Here is a 6,816-nt window from a genome sequence, read left to right on the forward strand (position 1 = left end):
GAAACACTATTACATTACATCATTTTAAAACAACAGCAGTTTTCTTGTACAAACATCACAGTACCCTATAATTTGTCAGTTGGGGTAAATGTCAAATTTTAAGAGTAAAATCGTCTCTGCAATTACTTTGCACAACTTCTGGTAAGTTTAAGGCTGAATTATTTCCAAAAGGCTTTCCCCATGAAAGACATATTGGAGAGTGACAAAAGGAAGAAAAAATGGTGTAAATGACGATGGCTGGGTTCCATTTAGCATGCTTCACTTTCAGGCTCTCGTATTGTTCATGTGATCACACTGTCTGAGTCAAGCCACAGTTTAGCAGCTGTGGTCTAAGATAGATAGGTTGATCTGGGATTACAGCAGGTATATGAAGTTGGGCGTCTCCCCCTGGTGGCTGGTTGCTGTATAGGTCGTAAACCAAGCCTCCTCCATGTTAGTGGATGGGACATGGACCAAACTCTAAAGTCAAAATGCACAAAAAAAACATTAAACTCGAAGATGGTTTTAGACATCTTCGGTTGTTGTTATCAAACTGATGTTTGTTCAAGCGTTCATTTTTGATCACTTTTCTAAGTGCTGCCATCTTGTGTGATTCCCAACCAGTCCCACTATTACACGGTGACCATCACACACTGATATGTGAAGGTGAGTCTTGACTGTACTGGTGAGCAGCCTGTACACACTACAGCTACAGCTACACCTGACATGTGAGCGCTCTTCCCTCCGCCTGCAGTCTTTGAAGTACGCTCGGCAAAACAAGCGCTGGCCTTGATTATCTGTGCAGTGAGAAGGTGATGAAACTGATGTCAATCTTCTCATCTGACAGCAGGCGAGACAGAAAACAAGCTCATGTGTCAATTGACTGAGTTTCTTTAAACCTCAACCTCTGCTTTACAGATGACACCTACACAGAGAGAGATGGGCAGGCTTCGACGGCAACCGCCTTTCCAGACAATCGGAGGGGACTCCTGACAACGCGTTCGACTGTAGCACGTCTTGAATGTACTGAGTCTAATGTTTAGCTTCCGTTTTTCTTTTGTGTGCTGCATTCCCATGATAATCATGCACATGTGAGGAATCCTATTTCCTATTTGCAGTCTTTACTAGTCTGTTTTCAGTTAGTCCATTACTACAGGCAGAGAGCTGCTTATTCTTGTGTGTGTGTGTGTGTGTGTGTTTGTGTGTGTGTGTGTGTGTGTGAGCATTTTTCAGAGTCGAGAGCATCATTTGACCTCAATGTACTGTTAGTGAGTGTGTGTGTGTGTGTGTGTGTGTGTGTCTGCTCCCACGGCAAGCACACTGTATAGCCTTACATACACTAACACAGTCTCCCCCGACTCACTCCCTGCTGCAGCCTTTTCAATGCATCGAGCCTGATTCGCGTTAACCCATAAAACATGTCTGACATATTAATCAGGTCTGCATGTGGGGGCAGCTCTACTATTGCACCGCTGTTAGGGGGAGGGCTCTCATTGGGCCACCTTACGCATCCTAGTGGCCAATAAGAGAAGGGTGATTCTCTCCTCTCCTAGCAACAAGACTCCTTCTTCTCCGAGCGCTGCAATCAGCAAACTGACACCCATAATTTCTAAGGATATGAATAATTGCAACCTAACAGCTTTTCAGCGGAGACGTGGGGAAACACAAGTTGATCCTCTCCGACATCTCTGTTTTCTGTTTCCTCACCCTCCCTCCTCCTCCTCCTCCTCCCCATCTTGGCTGCAGCTCTGTCTCTGAGTGCATTCAGGCAGCTCCTGTCTTACCATCTTAAAGGAACAGCCCTATTTAACTTTTTCCTTTTTTTCCCCTCCCGTTCAGGGGCATTGTGGGTAATGGTCTGTACTTGTTGACCTCACCGCGCTGAATGGCGGGGCCTCTCTCAGGAGGGAGAAGGAATACCTTGGCACAGAGCTATCATTTCCCCGAGACACTACCAACCTCTCAGCTATGAGCCTCTCTCTCTCTCTCTCTCTCTGCAGATGTTCCACTCGCAGCTCGGATTGTCCACCATCGAACATTTTCAACCAAAACTATAATATTCAGTATCTTTCTAAAACAGACAGGTAAAACTACTGATTTAATGAGGTAGTGTGCGATTGTTCTGTTAGATGAAAAAGATAAAACTTTGACGGTTAGCAGAGCGATTGAAGGACTTGCCTGTGGCCCCTGCACAGCACCTGTTGCCAGGCTACAGCGGTGCACGTGCACAGGACTGTCCAACCCCTGACCCTGCATGCATTCCTGTCCTTGCCCCTCTGGGAGTCGGGAGAGCAGAGCACATGTTACATGTCTGCACAGCAGCCTCAGACGACCAGAAGTATGTCAAATTGTGCGCCTATCATGTTGCTATTAGTGAGCTCAGGTACGGGGAGGTCACAGATTGCTGAGTTGCACCCAAAATGAAAAAGTTCTTTATCAGTCACTAATCAATTTGTGAGCTGCAGAGCAAAGTGACTGTCTGTTCTGAGTCAGATGCTGCAGGGTTGGATATCTGAAGAGAAATGCCTGCACGCAAGTACAGAGTCCGTCTCAGGTCTGTGTGAAATTTGACATGTGGCACTTGTAGGAACAGTCTGACCTTACACTTGCTGGACTTCTCAAATTTAGCAGAACAATATCTCATGGTCATTAGAGGTCAATTGGGGTGGCATGCAGAAAGCGTCTGGCAGGTTGAGCAGCAGATAATTAACTACCCACATGACCTCCTGTCCTTTTCGGCATCTTCCGTCCAGTCTCAGAATTGTCTAACAGCGGGAACAAAAGCCCCCACAAAGCTCATTTAGCCCACTTTCAATGAGGATAGACAAGGAGAGAGCGCTCTCTCTTTGAAGTGTGTTCCCTCCGTCCCGCACCGGCCCCACCTCCTGTCCAGCGGATCAGACCGTTACAGTACGAGCGGCTCTAACACTCAACCACCGTTCAACCTTAGGTGACCCTTGCTCTCGTCAGACCCGCCCCCTTCTCGGGAGGAATGCTGCTGATGGGAGTTTTTAATATTCCCCGGCACCGGGTGCCCTCAAATTTGGCGGTGCGGCGTTAACACAAGCTGACACCACAGATTAGCCACAGACATCAGGAATGCCGCGGCCTTTTTGTGCCACGTGGACTTTGGCCAAAAGGGTCTTTGGTTACACTGGCCGCAGAGACCTGCGAAAAAACGGTCTGTGACAGAAGGATGGACGCCCCTCGGCGTGGCCGTCTTAGAGTCCGCTTGTCGGCGAGTTCCAGACATGTGGGCAGTTGCAGGTGGTAAATGATAAGGTCAAAGGACAGATGTTCATTTCCAAAGGAGGATATAAACTGTCTGTCTGTTTCCGCTGCTGAGATAAAAGCGGCATGTTGAATGATTGATGTGACTTTAATGAGATAATTCAGCTAAACTGCAAACAAACAGATTCAAAAGGTTGTTCTGACTTACCTGTTTCATAAAGCCATTAATTGACTTCAATAGTTCAACAGTTGCTTTTAATAAACTGTCAATAAATAAATCTGTCCTTCAATATCTTTCAAGTTTTAAGGCTTTTAAATAATAACTAATGACCTTTTATATACAGAAGATGACGATGGTCAAGGTTTTGCATGTCTCCTATTCAGTAAAATATTTATTTGGAGTTGTTTTCTAATGTTTTCTTATTTCAAACGAATGTCATAATAAATGGAAAATCTTATATAAACTTCCAAGTGTACTTGGAGTCCTTTATTGAGATTATTTCAACAGCCTAATTTTACATTTCAGGTCAAGAGACCACAGATGAACATGAACTAGCAAGAACAGGATTAAAGGAGGATTCGTTTGGATATCTTTTATTTTTTCTGATTCTGGCATCGCCCTCAGTGGATAAAGTACAGCGACAAACTAACCAGTTTCTCTACGGGTCAAGAATGCTGATATTAAAAAGATTTACAGGATTTATTACACTATAAATAATATAGTAAAAAACTGACACTGATGCCATTTAAGGACACACACAAAAAGTCATTGAGAAAAGTCCAATATATACTTTCAAAAAACGTGTTTTTTGTGAGTGATCGTCGGTCAGATAAAAATGAAGTAAACACCTGAAGTGTGATCTAATCTTGAAAACACACAGCTTCAATGCGAGCAGTCACAACAGGATAAGCTCATTTGAAATTTAAGCAGCTTTCGTTCTTAATCAACACACACACACACACACACACACACACACACACACACACACACACACACACACACACACACAGGATATATAGCCTTTAACCTCATCTCATGTTGACATTAGATTTAATAACTTATATGTTCATACAGCGTGACAAACTGACCAGATCCCTCACCAGGTTTCATCAGTATTAAAGCAAACAAGGTTTTTGACTTTGCTTTTCAAGGCTTCAGTTGCCTGTGTGTGTTAAAACGTTCTGTCTCTTTGTGTGGGTCAAACTGAAATTAACATGTTCGATGAATAAAAACACGCAGTGAGGGATGTTATTCAGAATTTTATTCCCTCTGAACTCGTACAATATTTACTTATATTTTCCAGTTTTTCATGCAAATACATAGCAGGCAACATGGTTTACAAAAGAGGTGACAAACCAGGTCCTTGACATCGCAAACATTTCAGCCTTGCGTAAGAATACACTGAACATATGTGCTTGGTCAGGCTACAGTAAAAATATTTATGTAGTACAGCAGCTACAACAACAGTATAACAATCAGTACACACCCAGAGACAAAGTGTTGTGGTAAACCTCAGCTTTACAGCAAATGTGCATTTTCAAACAGAAATCCAATGTGTTGCCAAAGTGTGGTTGTTATCTGGTTGTTAACAGCTGGAACCTTGTAAACCTGCTCCGTCAGATTGTATGCGGTTTTCCTGTATGTTTGCTCACATCATGTCACTTTGACTTATAGAAAGATCAAAATGGATATTTCCAAAACTCCTTTAAAAAATCTTCTAATCATCATGTCACACAAAATATCGGGAAACATCGGCAGCTGAAGCTTCTCGAGGAATCTCCATTCGCAGCTCAGCGTTTACCGTCCAACAAGCAACATTAGATGCAAGACGGAAGCTGGAGATGAGAGACGACATCTACGACTGGATGTTTTCATAACTAATGGATTTAAACTAACTATTTAAGGACCAGCCAACATTTAGGCTAATCTCGATTAACAGCTATCTGCGTATTAATGCAGATACATGAAAAAAAAGAAAACGATATAGTTGATGCAAGTGTTGACCAGCAGACAACCGAAGCCTGCTCAAACGTGATTGGTCCAACTAGAAAAGTAACCAAAAGAATCTCGTCCCCCGCCTACACATTCTTGATATTCACATGCAGAATCTGACCAGTTTATCGATATGAAGTCCCATAAGTGCAACGTCCACAGTTCAGTTCCCAGCATGACATTGCGTAAAGGTCTTTATTACATTTCATACATCTCTCCCCCACATTTCCTGTCTCTTTTTAAAGGCTGTCAAATACAGATGTATAAATTATTTTCAGACTGATGAGATACACTGTTGAGGAAATAAGATTTACAGCTGTTTTGTTTTTTTTTCCATTGGGAAAATAAGTTGCATCTCACTTCACTGGTTACTGCTGTTGGCCAACATCCGCGGCCGGGAAGCAGGGGTGGTGAGTTCCACGAGATCCGAGCCGTCAGCCAATCACAGCGTTCTGTCTATCGCATTAAACTAAATCACGAAATATAGACAAAGAATGATACGATAAGTATAAATGAGTAAAAAATGTATTGATGTTAATCATAAACTCATTAGCAGGATTATGTAGAGGAAGGGGGATTTAAAGTCTTTGTGTGTCTCTGGGGACATTTTCCTTCAAAATCCCACAGAGTTCAACAGGAAATGGTCGAAACAAAAGACACCAGGCGCCAATGAAACAGACTTTGTCTAAACAAATTCATCTGTGGTTTCCAAGACATCTCAACTTGGACGGAGGAAAAAATAAAGACAAATTCTCAGCACCTTCCTACATTAGCTGAATGAAGCACTCTGCTTGATGTTTGTTCTTGCTAAACAATTATCGAACTTGTTGGGGATTCATTTTCGCTCAATTGCTTGTAAGCTAACCATCGATTATTAAAGCTTCACCACATGGGTTTTTACACAGTTTTGGCATCAAACTATATTGATTTCTAAATCGGACAAAAATGTTCTTTAGTGTTTGATTGTTCTTTTGCTTCAGAAAAACTTTTGAACAAATTCTCATAAAGTCTTGTGGAGGGGTGGGACATGACCCCAAGAAGAACCCATTAAAGCTTGGGATTCAAATAAACGGGCCCATCCCTACTCTCCTAAACATGGGGATAGGGCGGTATCCTTGGTGGAGTGATGTGCTTTTCTATGTTGATGAAATGTTTTGCAGATATTTGATAAATGTGTTCAAATCTACAGTTTTTTAAATTCATGATTTATGATACTTATAGCCGCTGTGTAATTGAGCTACACACACGCACACCAGCAGCTTTGAGTCAAACTTTTCCACCAGGCCATTTCTTGACAGCACAAACATGACATCAACACATCACCAACCTCCAGACACACGAGTGTGAAAATGATGGACTGGATCAATACTTTGTTTAGCTCGGGAGCAGCTGCTGGGAGGGAACTGAGATCACAAGAGCTCAGTTTCAACAGCCACACCAGCAGCTGCACGGAGATGCTCGGAGCCGGGAGGAGACATGCGTTGGGTGGACGCCTCGTGTGGTGAAAAAGCTCCATCTGCTGCCTCAAGTCCTAATTCGTTCCTCTGCATCAACATTAATTCTGAAAAGCTGCTCGGGTGTTTGTGATCTAATCGTGCGCCGCGATCGACCCC

This window comes from Limanda limanda, chromosome 14 (genome assembly GCF_963576545.1).
Source record: "Limanda limanda chromosome 14, fLimLim1.1, whole genome shotgun sequence".
In the NCBI taxonomy this organism is placed as follows: Eukaryota; Metazoa; Chordata; class Actinopteri; order Pleuronectiformes; family Pleuronectidae; genus Limanda; species Limanda limanda.